This window comes from Ailuropoda melanoleuca, chromosome 2, assembly GCF_002007445.2.
Source record: "Ailuropoda melanoleuca isolate Jingjing chromosome 2, ASM200744v2, whole genome shotgun sequence".
Classification (NCBI taxonomy): Eukaryota; Metazoa; Chordata; class Mammalia; order Carnivora; family Ursidae; genus Ailuropoda; species Ailuropoda melanoleuca.
The window spans coordinates 92,837,081-92,854,548 of record NC_048219.1 but is presented as its reverse complement, the minus strand read 5'-3'; the positions used below and the strand labels follow the sequence as shown (position 1 = coordinate 92,854,548).

At 38.1% G+C, this 17,468-nt stretch overlaps 1 protein-coding gene across 3 annotated transcripts in view; it reads right to left on the bottom strand.

The window, feature by feature from the left end:
• The window catches only part of MAP3K2 (mitogen-activated protein kinase kinase kinase 2), a 76,548-nt gene extending 59,086 nt beyond the window's left edge, over positions 1-17,462 (bottom strand). For 2 of the 3 annotated variants that reach the window (XM_034654357.1, XM_034654359.1), the window contains exon 1: positions 17,236-17,462. The gene's annotated coding sequence lies outside the window, so the exon portion shown is untranslated. Of the gene's footprint in view, positions 1-16,974; positions 17,111-17,235 lie in introns of those variants that run through there. The other variant, XM_034654358.1, reaches the window with a different exon arrangement.
• Between the last annotated feature and the right edge of the window lie 6 nt (positions 17,463-17,468).

Genomic DNA, 17,468 nt, shown 5'->3' with positions numbered 1-17,468 from the left:
ATGAAAGGGTACAAAGTATCTTTTTGTTGCGATGAAAATGTTCTAAAATTGATTGCAATTCTGGTTGCACAGCTCTGTAAATATTACTAAAAACCAATGAATTATACACTTCAAATGGGTGAACTGTATATGTGAATTACAGCTCAATGACAAGGTGCTAGAGAGTAATTCAATGGGGAAAGAAAAACCTTTTCAATAAATGGTGGCAGAACAATTGGATACCTTGGCATATACAAAAATTAACTCAGAATGGATCATACAAGTGAATATAAAAGCTAAAACTACAAAACAACTAGAAAAAAATTTGCGACCTTGAGTTTGGCAAAGATTTCATTTTTTTTTAAGTTTTTTAAATTTATTTGACAGAGAGAGAGAGAACAAGCAGGGGGAGCGGCAGGCAGAGGGAGAGGGAGAAGCAGAGTCCCCCACTGAGCAAGGATCCCAATGCAGGGCTCGATCCCAGGACCCTGGGATCATCACCTGAGCTGAAGGCAGACACTTAATCAACTAAGCCACTCAGGTGCGCCAAAGATTTCATTTTCTTAGTATCTTTTGAAGAGCAACAGTACAAATTTTAAAGGAAAAAATGCACTGAACTTCATCGAAATTAGAAACTTTTGTTCTTCAAAAGACATTATGAAGAAAATGAAAATACAAGCCCCAGACTAAGAGAAAATACATACAAAACTTATATCCAACAAAGGACTTGGAAGTAGAGCATTAAAATACTACTAAAACCCACTAAAGAAATACAAACAACCAAATAAGGAAAAAGGTAGGAAATTCAGACACACATTTCACCAAAAAAGATACAGATGGCAAATAAACACATGAAAGATGCTCAACGTCATTAGTCATTATGGAAATGCAAATCAAAACCCACAATGAGATTCCAAAAAACTGGCTACTAAAATGCTCACAATACTGCTGTTGAGAATGTCAAATGTTAAAGTCACTTCAGAAAAGTTTAGGTGTTTTTTTTTTTTAAGATTTTATTTATTTAACCGAGAAAGAGAGCATGCATGCACCCAAGCAGGGTGGGAGGGGCGGAGGGAGAGGGAGAAGCAGGCTCCCTGAAAAGGAGGGAGACCGACTCAGGGCTCCATCCCAGGACCCTGGGATCATGACCTGAGCCAAAGACACTTACCCAACTGAGCCACCCAGGTGCCCAGTCTGGTAGTTTCTTATGAAAGTAAACATACTCTTACCATACAATCCAGTAGCATGCTTCTTGGTATTTACCCAAAGAGATGAAAACTATGTTCACACATGGACATTTAGAACAACTTAATTCGTAACTGCCAAAACTTAGAAGCAACCAAGACGTCCCTCAATAGGTGAAGAAGCAACCAAGATGTCCCTTAATAGGTGACTAGAGAAACAAACCATGGGATGTCCAAAAGATGGAATATTTATTTAGTGATTAAAAAAAAAAAGAGCTATCAAGCCACAAAAAGACATGAAGGAGCCTCAAAGGCATACTGCTAAGAGAAAGAAGCCAATGTAAAAAGGCTACTGTATGACTGATTCCAAGAATATTACATTCTGGAAAAGGCAAAACTACAGAGACAATAAAAGGGTCAGTGGGTATCAGAGTTCAGGAGGCAGGAGAAGGATGAATAGGTGAACCACAGATTTACAGGGCAGTGAAACTGTTCACATTACAGCATGATATTGAAATAATGGTAAGTGTCATGATACACTTGCGAAGACCCACACAATATTCAAAAGAGAGTGAACTCTAATGTAAACCGTGGACTTTAGTTAATAATAATGTTAACAATATAGGTTCACCGATTATAACAAACGTGTCACACTAATGCAAGATGGTAATAAATAGGAGAACTAGGAGGGGGCGAGAGAGTATATGGGAACTCTGTACTTTACCCTCAATTTTTCTGTAAACCTAAAACCACTGCTTTAAAAAAAAAAAAAGTAAAATTCCCTCTTTTTCATCTTTGGAAAGAAGGTGGGGGAGAAAGAGTCAAAGGAATGGACAATCTAAAGTGCTGACAAGGATGCTGCGCAACTAAAACGTTCATACTGCTGGTAAGAATGTCAAATGGTACAACCACTTTAGAAAAGAGTTTGGCAATTTGCTACGACCCACCCATTCCATTCAAGAAATGGTATTTACTCAAAAACAAAACAAAAACAAAAACTGAAACTTACATCTACACAAATGCTTGCGGGAACTTTATGTGTAATAGCCCCAAACTGGAAAATCAAATGTCCATCACCAAATGAATAGGTAACTTATAGTGACAAAAAGCAGCACATCACTGGTTACCTGAGGATAATGGATGGTAGTAAGATAGTGATGGGATTACAAAAGGTCATAAAGAAACTTTTGGGGGTGGGATGCCTGGATGGCTCAGTTGGTTAAGTGTCTGCCTTTGGCTTGGGTCATGATCCCAGAGTCCTGGGATCGAGTCCCACATCAGGCTCCTTGCTCAGCGGGGAGCCTACTTCTCCCTCTGCCTGCTGCTTCCTCTGCTTGTGCTCTCTCTCCCTCTCTCTGACAAATAAATAAAATCTTTAAAAATATATATATTAAAAAAAAAAAAAGAAAAACTTTTGGGGGTGATGGATACATTCACAATCCTAATAAGGGTGACAGTTTCACAGGCATATACATATGTCCAAATTTCCCAAATTACATATTTTAAATGTGCAGTTTATGTCAATATCTCAATCAAGCTACAAAAATTTTATTCTATAACATTACAAACACTGCAACTCTGGCCATGACTAAGCCAATTTATGTCATACCAGAAATCTCAATACCTTACAGATGCCCCTCCTCTGATTTTTAAAAATATTACTCAGACCAGTAGCCCCTTTATTTGTCTGACTACAAATGAATTCTGACTCTAAAAAATAAAATTTCCATCATTGGACAGATATATCCTAATTGCGAGTATTCAAAAACTCTGAAGACAATTTCTAAGAAGGATTTTCCCTAATAATATTGGTCACCTCTGGTTAGAAGAACTGGATGGCTGGGGAGGAAGACTTCCACTGTGTATCTTTTCAAATTTTTTAAACTCTGTACATATAATCTACTCGAAGCCATATAAAATTCAAATTTAAAGAGAATTTTAAAAGTGTTCCCAAAACATTTAAATAATATAATGACAACAGTCTCCCAGAACGATTAAAGAAAGCAATATTTACCCAGATGCAACGAATGGTTAATTCTTAAAGATAACTTATTAGCCACAACTCATATGTAATTTCAAATTGCTCGAATGATCACACCTCACATACAATGTTAATGATTTGTAAACAAGCCTGCTCATCCTTAAAAGATAAGGAATGTGACTGGTGACAAGGTAGAATTATAATAGAGAACAACTACAACAAAGGGAGTGATTGAAGTTATTCACCCATCATAGTGGCCTTCTTCTGGAAACTTGTTACTCTGACCCTCCCTACCTCCAAACAGCCACCGAATTACTGAGTGTCACCAAACTAGCACAGTGTGGTCCCACACCCCTCACTAAACTGATGCCCTAGGGGTAGGCAACTGACTCAAACAGGAACCAATTGAGACAATATCTAGAAATTACAAATAGATTACCAAAAACAAACAGTAGGAATCAACAGGTACTGAGCTGTGCTAATCAAGTGCTACAAGTCTTGTTGATGTCCACCTTTTATTTCTTCTGTCTGAAATGCTTCCTCCTGGGGCTCCTGGGTGGCGCAGTCGTTAAGCGTCTGCCTTTGGCTCAGGGCGTCATCCCGGTGTTCTGGGATCGAGCCCCACATCAGGCTCCTCTGCTGGGAGCCTGCTTCTTCCTCTCACACTCCCCCTGCTGTGTTCCCTCTCTCACTGACTGTCTCTCCGTCAAATAAATAAAATCTTTGGAAAAAAAAAAAAAAGGAAATGCTTCCTCCCTTTTTTCTACCTGTCCAAACCATCTTTTAGAGACTCAGTTTAAGCCTTCCCTATCGCCCTCACCTGGTCATCTTTCCCTCTATAAATGACGGATGTGGAAAATAATTATCCTCTATACACTGATAGTATGCTAGACACTATTTTTCTCCTTCTCCTTTCTCCTTTTTTTTTCCAGTATGCTAGGCATTTCACATACAATACCACTTAACCTAAACTACATTAGAATAACAGCACTTGCTGTCTCTCCACTCACCATGACAAAGAACCATCTTTCTTAAAGGATATTACTTCCTATAATAGCTTCCTTACTCATCTATGTGTCTACATGTGTTCCCTGCAGCAAGACTACAACACTCTCAAATACAGGAACCATGTCTTTTACTTCATTCTTCTCAACACCCTTCTCTCTTCCCTGCACTTCTCCCCTCCATTTTCAAAATATACTCTTCCCTTCTCACTACTCATTACTACTCTTAATAAAAGCTCCTATTTATAATAGCTTGCACTATGCTTACACTCTGCTAAGTGCTTTCGAACATTTCACTCAATCTTCAGAACACTCCCATAAGGTAGATACTATCTCCCGATTTCAGAGATGGAAAAAGGCTTGGAGAATTTAAAGAACTTGCTCTCTCATAGAATGAACCTAAGATCTATAAAATATCACTGTCACCAGAATCACATCCCCCACTGTAGTTCCCCACCAACCCCACACTCATCTGCTATGGCAGTTTGTACTATGCCAACTTGGTTAAGTTTAAACTACATTTCCCAGGATCCTCTTCCCATGACTCCAGGTTAGAGTTGGCCAGAGGAAATTACTCTGAAGATCAGGGTTAGATAAACAGGTACAGAGTTGCCGGCAGATTCCACCATGTTTCTGCTCTCCCCTGCTCTGCATACAGCTCTTCCTGATTGCACCTTGCTGACCAAACAGCACCTGCAGGTCCACCACCAAAACCTTGGCTGAAAACCACAGAAGAGGTAGCTATGCAGAGGCAACAGCTTTCCACAGACTTTCCACCAGCTTTACTGTATGGTTCCACTCCAGCACGTGGCATACTAGACTCCTCAGATTTAACTACACTCTGATTTACCCACTGCACCACTGCTTCAGAAAGGCTGATTACTGACTTTGATCTGCTAATTCCCCCTTGCAGAGTCTGATTTCTGAGTTTCTCCCACAAATCCCTTATTCCATAATATAGCACTTCTCCTTCCCTGACTGAACCCTAACTAATGCAACTACTCAAACCTCCTCCCAATCTTTTTTTTTTTTTAAGTAATCTCTACACCGAAGGTGGGGCTCAAACTTACATGCTTGATGTAATGAGCACTGGGTATTATATAAGACTGATGAATCACTGAACTTTACCTCTGAAACTAACAATACACTATATTAGTTAATGAATTTAAATTGAAAGAAAAGAGTCACATGCTCTACCAACTGAGCCAGCCAGCTGCCCCAAGCCTCCTCCCAATCCAATGACCAAGAAATCTCTGCAAACTTTCCTTCTGAAATCTTCCTGCATAACCAAATCTAGACCACTTGGTCTTTTCACAGCCTCCAATCAAGCCTTCTTTAATAGTACTACATTGCCCATCCTTGCTTCCAAACAGGTTGAAGTGTCCCTTATTCTAAAGAAACCATGGGGCACCTAGGTGGCTCAGTTGGTTAAGCGTCTGCCTTAGGTTCAGGTCATGATCCCAGGGTCCGGGGACTGAGCCCTGAGTCAGAACTCTTGCTCATCAGGGAGCCTGCTTCTCCCTCTCCCTCTGCGCCCCCCCCCCCGCTCATGCTCACACGTTCCTTCTTTCTCACTCACCCTCAAAAAAATCCTCAAAAATAAGAAAAAGAAACTGTATCTCCCTACTTGATCCTTCCATTTACAAAAAAAGCAAGATTTAAATGACAGAAAACACCAGAGGGGGTATCAGATTAACATATCAGTATCAATTTATTAACTAAGAACAATAAGCTAAGAACACTTAAGGTACTTCTATGCTCTGGTTGGAGACGTAAAGATGGAGAAACAAAGAACAACGATATGGAAGGATTCTGAGAAGAAAAATATTTGTTGTGTGGTTTGTCTCAAATGTTTTTTCCACTGAGAAGTAGAAAAGCTTCATTTTTTTATGTAATCATTTTGGGCTTATACAAAAATATCCCTAAATTATTTAAAAATTTCTACTGGGCATTAAAGACTGAATGTACAATTTTTCCAATACTTTTTTTGCCCCTTTTCCAAAAAGATCTTCCCTCTCTTTTCAGCTAAAGTATTTCCAAAGTCTTGGTTCCCTGTTCATAACATGAGAATAATTCAGTTCTTTGTTATTTTCTAGGGCTCAATGTTTACTACCCTGGATTTTATCACTGAACTGTTCACATATGATTCTGATTTCTATCACATTAGTTCTGAAGTTATTCATTCACTCTTTCAACAAGCATTTTGCTGAAAGCCTATTATATGTCAAGCTCAATGCAAGGTATCTGGCTATAAAATAACTTTAAGAGATCTCATTCTGACAAATTAGTCACACTTAAACAGAGCTATCTATCCTCCAAATGCTGCCCTATAACAAATCTTCCCTGGACTACGGTGATCTTAACAACCCCCCCAAGCAGGAGAACTTCAATCTCTTTTTCTATTATGTTGTGGGTCTCACAGGCTAGACAGGTCCTTAAGAAATCACCTAGGGCAAGTTTTTCAAATTCAGAAATGTTGAAGCCCTCTGTCACAGTCTATTTCTAATTAATGTCAGATTTAAGATTGAACTCAGGCCTTCCTACCTACCATCGGTGTTCAACAAACAGTATGGAATATAGTTTGTGGTACTCCCTTCAGGAAAACTCTAGGCAAGAAATCCCTCTGGCACGTCCCTGAATAAACTTCTCGACAGGCAGTATGCAACAGTCCATGACCACAGGGCAAACTCTGTAATACTGAGTAATAATATACATTACATGATCTCAGACCACATAACTAATCTACCCTTTCCCAAATCATGAGGCAAGATTATATAAGCAGGGATATGGTTCAGGGGTGAAGTTGTTAAAATGAAGCCATGTACTGCTTACAAACTAGAGGGTTAACATCATACCATCTCTCAAAGAAGACTTTTATCAATACTAAGGCTGGGCTACCTTCTACTTCTTTGTTTCCTTAGAGTTATCTAAGCAACTCAGATATTTTATATATAGTTTGATGTACTCTTCTCTGTCATGTTATACAAAATACTACTAATTTTAAAAAAGAGTCCAGAGGCTATTTTAAAATGCTTAAACTAATTTAAAAATACACTAAAGCCATCACATAAATCATGATGTTAATCTCTCCTTAAATTAAATCAGAGGACATTAGTCTCATTTCCTTATTGTATTAAAACAAAAAACCAAAATATTTTGTATTAAAACTCCACAGGGGTGGCTGGGTGGCTCAGTCAGTTAAGCATCTGACTCTTGATCTCAGCTCAGATCTTGATCTTAGGGTCATGAGTTCAAGTCGCACACTGGACTCCACGCTGGGTGTGGGGTCTACTTAAAAAAATGGGAGTGGCGCCTGAGTGGCTCAGTTAAGTGCCCCACTCTTGATTTAGGCTTAGGTGGTAATCTCAAGGCCCACCTCAGGATCAAGGCCCACCTCAGGATCCGTGCTCAGCTGGGAGTTTGCTTGAGATTCTCTCTCTCCCCCTTTGCCCCTCCACACCCCCTCCCACATGTGCTCTCTCTAAAATAACTAAATCTTAAAAAAAAAAAAAAAAACTCCACAAATACCATTAAAATGCAGCCAAGTAAGTCAAACTTAATTACAGTAATCACTAACTTATCAAATAATGATAATTAAGCATCTTTAGGTCAAATCTAAAACAGAATATGACTTGAGAACAGTTAGCAATTATTAAATAATAGCACAGAAACAATTACAAACTGACTTCATTTTAAGCTGTAGATCTGTTCCCAAAGATTAAAAAAAAAAAATCAATTCATACTTTTCCCACTGGCTCCTATTAGTAATTTCCAAAAATAATTTTTGAACAGTATTCCACAGCACTGCCTCTGTGGTAGGACTGTTCACAAATACTTGATGTTCTCCTTCTGGGTATTTGGAAATATTGAACTTTCCCACCCTGTTCAACTCAGGTACAGCCATGAGACTTCCTCTCGCCAATGTATGTGGTTGGAAGTGGTAAACGTTTCTCCCAGGTAAAAGCTTTAAAAGCCAGAGTGTGCTTTCACACATTGTATTTTCCTTCTGTCCTGGTGTTAGACTGTAATTTATAATAAAAAATATGTATTTGATCTTAGTCCCCATTTCTGGCAAAGAGCTCAGAAAAACCAGGTCCTTTTTTTTTTTAATTGAAGTACAGTTAACATGCAATGTTACCTTAATTTCAGGTGAACAATGTAGTGATTCAACAAGTTTGTACTTTATGATATGCTCATCACAGGTGTAGCCAGAATAATGTAGGTGTCTTTTGTTATTCATAACGAATACCTTTAAGCCACACCTCAGTTTATATTAATGAGATGACTTTTGAAAAGCGCCTAGCGATGGAAGCAGGTTGCCAAGGGAAAACGTTTTATGTGATTAGAGGACTGGAACTTTGAGCTCCTTTCCTTGGCTTTTAGGGAGGGGAAAGGGGCTGGAGATTAAGCTTAACTACCAATGGCCAACTGATTTAATCAATCATGCCTAGGTAAGCCTCCATTAAAAACCAAAGAAGATGGGATTTGGAGAACTTCCTGGCTGGTAGACACCTGGAGGTTTTGGAAGAGTGGCACACAGAAGAAAGGATGGAAGCTTCACGGCCCCCTCCTTTCCCCAAATACTGCCTTATGCATCTCTTCCATCTTCTTGTTTCTGGGTTATATCCTTTTATAATAAACCAGTAATCTAGTATTTTCCAGAATTCTGCTGAGTTGCTCTAGCAAATTAATTGAACCCAGAAATCCCAAAGATGGGAACCTCTGATTTACAGCCCACTGGTCTGAAGCATAGGCAACTACCTAGCCTTGCCACTGGATCTGAAGGGAGGGCAGTCTTAACCTATGGGATCTGACAGTACCTTTGGCTGGTATTACAGAATTTTTAAAGGTGTGGAAACCCCTCCCACATACACATTTCTGTTGACAAGAGGTGTCAAAGTATTGAATGTGAAGAGGTTCAGAACAAGCCCCATTCAAATATGCCACTTTGGCATGTAGATTAGTTTGAACTCAAGTCAATCAAGGCACAAAAGATTCAGAAAGAGCTTTTTACCTCCCCTTAACTGCCTAAGAGAATTTAGACAGAGGGTCTGGTCTATCCAAACTATCACCAGAGATAACTACAAAGAATATGGGGAGGCATGGTAATTGCAAGGGAACTAACAGGGCCTGGAGAGCAAATTCCTCTCTGTCCAACTGTCTCCACAAAGCATGGCAAACATGTTTACCAAACATATGCTCTTCCCATCTTCCCATAAATTGTTTTCCTCCCCCACTTTGAAGTCCCAGACCTCTATCCCTTCTCCTTTGCTCAGGACAGCATATAAGCCTCAACTGCCTACCTGTGGGTCTCATATTCTTATGGGGCTCCCGTACATACATAATTCAATTCAGTTTATCAGTCTTATGACAATTTACCAAAGAACCTAGAAGGATAAAGAAAAAATTTTTTCTTCCCATGAAGCACAATATAAAGGAAAAACACAACTATAATGTATTTTTCCTTTACCTATGGCAACCAGTTATGTTCCAGACAGTGGCTGCTCCTAAGTGAAGTCCCAAAGTAAGGCTCCAAAGTAGGATAGGATGACAATGTTGAGCAGAAGCAGCCCAACTGACCCTCAATGAACACACACCGTAGCAAAAACTAAATATTTGTTGTTTTAAGCCCCTGACTTTGAGGGTTACTACTCATAGCCTATTAAGAATAATGGTCTAAAACTTAATTTAAAAATTACACTGAAAATTCCTCATGTTCATTCAAGAAATTTTATCAATTCCCTGACCAAGTACATTAAACTCTCTCATATCACTTCTCCTAGATACCAGAAAAATTAACATACTTCCCATACCATTTACTTAAAATGGACCAGTTTATTTTCATTCCACTGAAAACTGTACCTAATACAAACAAAGAAATCATTCAGGTTTACCCCAATATTTATCAGAACTCCTGATTTAGCAATTATAAAGAATGAGAGGTAAGAATAATATCTGTATTTGAGTGTGTTTTCCAAAAATTATGTTGGCCCTACCCCCAGAAGATTCCAATGAAGATATTTCCAAGGAGAATGCTTCACATAAACAATGTGGAGGCAGAGAGAAGGCTAAGGAACCCCTGCTCTAACTAGAAGAGCCATGCAAAATCCCCAACTCTACTATTATGACTATGAACAAGATTCTTAACACCTGTAAGCCTTAATTTCTTTGTCTGTAAAATCAGGAATAATATGGTCTACCCTGGTTACTGTAAAATTAATGTGTGTAAAGCTTCTGGCATGTAACAGACATTCAAATGTTACTTCTTCCTCCCAAGATACAGTTTGAAATTTGTAGAAAATTGTGTGATACCCTCAATGCCAGAAGACATGCCTTTATGAAACATAAATGAAAGCTAAAGACCAGGCTAAGATGCAAAACAAGGAAGAGAGTGGGGAAAAAATGGGAAAGACCAAGGATTATCAAGATAATAGAAATTTAACTTCAGAATTAAAATACTCATGAGATGAAAAAAATTTTTTAGTACACACTGGAGGGCAAAAGAGCAGAACTGTGAATGTGGTTAGGCAACCACATTGTGTCAAACACAAGCAGCTCTCCTCGGATGCAAAGTAACATAACAGAGATGAAAATATTGAGAGATGATGACAAATATGAAGGATAGAGAATGGAAATCTGAAAACTATACACACTGCCAAAGAACCATAATACAAGAAAAAAACAAAGACACAGATTGGGTGGGGGGGAAGACCTGAAAGAACTAAGATAAAATTGAGATATTATGACTATTAGCTTTCAATCTACATTCTCTATTCATTTAAGTATCTGTATAATACATACATCCATAAACTCAGAACTAGAAGGCAAAGAATCAACATTTTCTCTTACCCAACCTCCTTAACAAACCAACGTGGCAAATTAACCAACACTCTCTACCTCTCTAAAATGTCTTCTGATAAAATGCTGAACATTCAATATTTATTAAGCTTATTTTTTACTAAACCAGGACATTGCCGCATTCATCAATTTACCAAGAATCAAATATGCTTATGTACTTGTTATAATTATATAGTTTAAATATTACATAAACCAATGAAATTGTGAATGTGAAGAGTTTTTGTTTCTATGAAAATGAAGTTGAGTGTTTAGAAAGACTCAAAGGCTAAGTTTCAAAAAAAAAAAAAACTATTGTTAAAGTGGGCATAGGTGAATAAACTGTAAAAGACTAAGGGGAATAATCATACAATTCTAGATGGATTATATAACTCACACTTCTTTACATATCCATGTTTTTTTAAAAAAAATAAAATATTTAGGGACGCCTGGGTGGCTCAGTCATTAAGGGTCTGCCTTTGGCTCAGGGTGTGATCCTGGTGTTCTGGGATCAAGCCCCATGTCAGGCTCCTCCACTGGGAGCCTGCTTCTTCCTCTCCCACTCGCCCTGCCTGTGTTCACTCTCTCACTGGCTGTCTCTCTCTCTGTCAAATAAATAAATAAAATCTTTTAAAAAATAAAATAAAATAATAAAATATTTAAAGTAAAAATGTGTCATTTCTAAATCCCTTATGTTTTTAAAAAATAAAACTAAACGCCACCAATCTTAATTGCATCAAAAAGAATGATTTCTATATACATCAAAATATACATAATCTAAGTGAACTATGGGAGATTTTTACAATGCTGATAAATGTTTTTTGAACATTTTTTATATGCAAGGCACTATACTAAACATATTATCTCATTTAAAACTCATGACAAACCTATGACTTAGGTACTATTATCTCTATTTTACAGATAAGTGAGGCATACAAAGGATAAACAGCAGAGCTGGGACTCACGTTCAAGCTGACTCCCAAGTACATACTCTTCACTGATTATTAATTTTTTTCTTTACCTTTTCTATATTTAATTTTTTTTTCATTAAACACTATAATCACAATCAGGTAATCTGTAGAGTTTAGTAATTTTGTTAACTCAGTTCAAGTACCGCCTCCTCTTCAAGGCCTTCTGAAGTGCCCTCCCCATCCTGGTACATAGTAAGCACTCCATGAATGGTAAAGACAGTGCTCTGGCAAAGCAAATCTAATTTTCTGGTTGCCCTGATAAAGCGGAGAGGCAACATGGTGCGATTGTTAAGAGCACAGACTGTGGAACTAGACTGCCTGCATTCAAGTTCCACCTCCAACATGCGCCAAGAAGTGTGAACATGCGCAAGTTACTTATTGTCTCTGTGCTTCAGTTTCCTAATCTGTAATAGGAGTATAATAATAGTCACTAATTCACTGGGTTGTTAACAGGGATTAAATGAGTATCTTCAGCATATACTTAAATCACTGCCTAGAATGTAGAAATTGCTTAAATGTGCTAAATAAATAAACAATACCACAAAAGAAAACTCAACCAGCAAAGTCAGAAGAAACGTTTTGTAAATGATCAGTGATTTGGTAGGCACTACCTTTTAAGAATCTTAGGACACTATAAAAAGATGTCCCTTCTGTCAATTCTGTATTTACTCAATAAACATTTGGCTCCCGGCATTGTCCTAGGTGCAACAAAATCAACAAAATACTGCCTCTGTCCGTGAAAGAGCTAACTTCCTAGCGGAGGACACAGAAATAGCACAATGTGGTGAGTACCGTGGTAGAGGCAGGTGCAGTGTGTTTGAGGAGCATTCTGAGGTAGTGGTGATGAGGGGACCTAATCTGGGAATTACCAAAAAATGCTGATAAAATCATATCTTAAACTATTGTTTCAATTTGTTATTATTAAAGTCCACACAAATGATTAACCACACAAATGGGAAAAATTACCTTTAGAAAAACCTCCCAAAGTTTATAAACCACATAGCGCTTAAAAAATTTATGGTACTACGAATCTCAAACAAAACACTGAGCACTTGTAAGAAAGGCAGTATGCAAGTTAGAGGAAGGACTCCAAAGATTCTACCCTATCCTATCAGCTGGGAAGACAAAGCGTAACAAAAAAATTAAGCAACGATCTCAGAGTTAAATAACAATAAAGACAACAATACAAAATATGTTACAAAGCCAATCCATCATAAAAAATGCAGTCAACCAATGTTCCCAATAAATCCCAGGGATGTACAAGGCAAAGAACACAAAACTACACAGACACGTTTCTTATAAACCTAAGTGTGTGTACAGATGGAGAGCTATACCTCACACAACACTTGAGAATAAGGGGAAAGATTCTTTATTTCTATGCACACAGTTCATCCTGACTTACAAAAGAGATGTGTGAAAAAATTTCATGTAACTGTTTAATGAATTAAATCATATCTTTAAAAAAACATTATTTTAGAGAGATGAGAGAGAGCACTCACACGTGCGTGCAAGCACCCACCAGCATTGGGGGAAGGGGAAAGGGCGGGGGGGGGGCGGGGGNAGGGCGGGGGGGGGGCGGGGGAGGTAGAGAGAGAGAGAGAGAGGATCCCAAGCAAACAACCAGAGAGGAAATCCAGAGTTGGACACCTAACCAACTGAGCCACAGAGTCGCCCCTAAATCATATTTTTAGTAGGAGAATGTGTTACTTAAGTAAATCCTATTATGAAACCTTCTTTAAAACATTAACCTAAAAAAAAATTTTTTTTAAACCAATAACCTATTAAATGACAGTTAATTAGTTGGGAAATAAATTCAATTTTATATTACATATATTTATTTCTACCTGGCTTAATTAAAATGAGGTTCACCTCTAAATGTAGCCAACATACCTCATTATCACAAATCATAGACAGTATTCATAAAACAAGTCACAGGAATGTAATATACAGCATAGAGAATATAGCCAATAATATTATAATAACTACATAAGGTGACAGATGGTATCTAGACATACTGTGGGGATCACTCTATAATGTACAAAAATATTGAATAACTATGATATACACCTAAAACTAACTGGTTACTGTGTGTCAATTATATTTCAATAAAAAGAAATTCATAAATGTTTACGGACTTGATTATTATGGAATGAGAACACTAAGTGAAGTTAAAAAAAACTTTAATTCTTAAACTTCACATAGTGGTAGAATTACAATTAGAATTTAGATCTTCTGACCCTCAATCCAGTGCTTCTTGCATTATACCAGAAAATAGACAGTTTCTCAAAATGTTTTAAGTAAATCCATTCTTCCTTTATTATATTTCTAGTTATTTCTGTCAACAAATATTGGCTAAGTAAAACTTAAACGCACTCCTTCAGTCAGAGTCCAGGAAAAGACAGGCATTGAGTTTTTCCCATTTTTCACAAGCCAGGGTTTTTTTTTTTTTAATTCATAACGAGATATATTGAATTCATAATTTAAAAATTTTAAAACCCACAAAATCAAAATCTGATTAATATAGCTGTATAGGATATTTTGTAATTCCTGTGACTTGTTTCTATATATACACCAAAAAAAGATTGCTCACCCTGAAATTCAAAAGTTAGCCTAACAACGGGTCAGCAATATATGCTACAACTATTCAGTGGCAGATTATTGGAGAATAGCTAGCACTTCAGTGCTAATTTATTATGCAACAGATTACTAACTGCAGTGGGGAAAATATACCTTACCTTAACCCCCATAACCAAGTGATCAAACTCAGCATCACAAATAATGGGACTTGACAGTATATGACCTGATGGGAAGCAATATGAACTATACAGTATCACTTAAGGGTTATTCTTGCCCAAAATATTTAATTTGAAATTAATCAAGCCTTTAAAGCTAGCTTATAGTTAACTAACACAGGGGAACAAAGGAACACACTAAATGACACCATGAGGGGTGAACAAAACAGACGAATAGAAAATGTGACTCATTTTATAAGACAACTGGCTTGATCTCTTTTTTTTTTTTTTTAGAAAAAAAGCAACCTCATTTTAAAAGGGAGAGGTGAAACTTCTAGATTCAAAGAGATCAAAGAGACTTAACCAAATGCAGTGAATAAACCTTGTATCTTGGTTTGGTGTGGCTGGGTGTAAAAAACTATAAAATTAAAAACACCAAACAGCATAAATAGGAAGATTTAATTATGAATGTTAGATTATATTAAGGAATTATCAATTAAGAAACTATCAACTAATTATTGATTAGCCAATATGAACTAAAAAAACTAACAATAATGGTATTTTGGATATGTTAGGAAATGTCCATCTTTGGAAATGTATGCTGACATATTTAGGAGTAAAGTGTCACGTTTACAGCTTAGTTTCAAATGGCTGAGCCAAAAATAATACACATATATTTACAGATAAAGAAAATACAGTAAGATGTCAACAAATACTGAATCTATGGATGTTCCCTCTATTAGCACTTTCCTGTACGCTTGAAATTGTTTCATAATAAAAAAAAAGTTGGGGGAGGGTGTTGAGGAGCCCAGAGAGCTCCAATTCTACAAGGGAAAAAAGATCAATCCAAAGCCAAAAGCTGTCGGAACCCTAACATGACTTCATTTTAATATAGCATCTATTACAGTTTACCGGTTTGGCAGCAACAAGGTGAACTAAAAATGAAAGACCCATTAATAGACTGAGTCCATAATGTAATCCAATTTTTAAAAATAGCCTTAAATAGCTACTTCTCTCAAAAGAGACACATGGAGATCATGCCAAGATAACCGTTCTATAATGCTATCCCACTCAACATTAATCAACAGGACTCAACATAGTTCGCATTTTAACCAAACAGCAAATCAATCTATAAACCAACCACTCGTCAACTCTATTTGACCTTTTCTCTACAGGAATACCAAAACGTTCAGCTACAAATTCTCTTAAACCCGGTAATATACTGGAGAAAATTATAGAGTACAGTAATTAGGCATCAGTACATTTCTTAAACATTTGCAACTAGAAGTGAAGCCTCAACTACTCAAAGGAATCAATATTTTCTTCTATAAAGAGAAGTATTTTCTTTTTCACTAACCATAATCAAAGAAATAATACAGGCCAATGCTAAAATGACAAATTTTAGTTTATGAACACTTATCAGTCACCACAAACAAATGAAAGGGAAAAAAATCACACCATTAAAAGATAACTTTCTACGATATTCTACACACTAATTTTGACACTCAACTTAGAAATATTGCATAAGACTGCACCAATTACTAAGTATGTTCAGCCATTGCCACATAATTCAGCAACAAGTTTTGCAATAAGGAAATCTCAAGCTAATAACCCAACTGCGAGTTCCCCGTACGTGTCAAGAAAAAACTGCACAAATAAAATTGTAACTGTTCAGGAAATATGCATTTTAACGATTATATTTCTTTTGTCATCTTTTTAAAATATGTATTAGTCTTTATTACATTTCTTCTTTTTTAAAAAAAGCGACTTTTTTTTCTGTTCAGTCCTACTGCAAAAGGGTAAAGGTGCCCGCTGCCACCTTTTAAGAGTAATTTTTAAAAAGAAGGAAAAAAAGCCAAGAAAATGATTTGACTAGGCTGCAGCAAAACACATGGAACAGCCCACGTTAGGTATAAGAAAACTACATCTACCTATGACGTTTAGAATTTACTCCCTGGAAGAAACTCTCCAACTATTCTCATTTTCTTCACATATTTATTTTTTCAATACTCAAAAATACAGTCCTACGGAAAAGACATCATATTTGAATCAAGGCTTCCCAGATTACCAGCTGCATGACCTTGGGCAAATTCCCTAATCTCTCCAAGACTCAATTTTTCATCTGTAAAATGGGGAGACACGTACTGACCTCATTGTGCTGAGAAGATGAAGTCAGACAATGCAAGACAACTGCACGGTAACTGCTAGCTAAAGCTAGAAGGAAGAATCAACCCCCATCAATAGATTATCACAATGTGACAGTGCAAAGACAAGTACTTTCTCGCTTACGGCATATAACATTTCTTCTCCCGGGGACCAGCTGCAATCTTCCTTCTAAAAATCCCTGCAGAATACATGTCTGACAGATACACAGCCCAGGAGTCTACTTCGCTCAGACCTGGGCTTCAGGACAGGATGCCGGAGACCCCCGAGATCTATCCACCCGAAGCAGGAAAACCACCTTGCGAAATCCCCGCCTGGGGAGCTGCGCAAAGACCCGCCGCGAACCCCTCCCCGCGGCCCCCGCCCCACACTAACACAGGCACGTACCGGCCGCTCCGCGGGGACGTAGGGAGCCGTAGGCCCGAGGAGGGGCCGCCGCCGCCTCCGAGCCCGCCCCTCCGCCCCCGCGCGGCCTGTCACCGCGCCCCCCGGTCGGGGGAGGCCGCGGGCCCCCGGGGGCCGGAGGGGGCGCGCGAGGAGTCTGGCACGGGTCGGATCCCTCCTTCACATGGAGCCCGCGCCGGGCGGGGTGGCGGGCGCGTGGACGGTAGCGGCCGGCC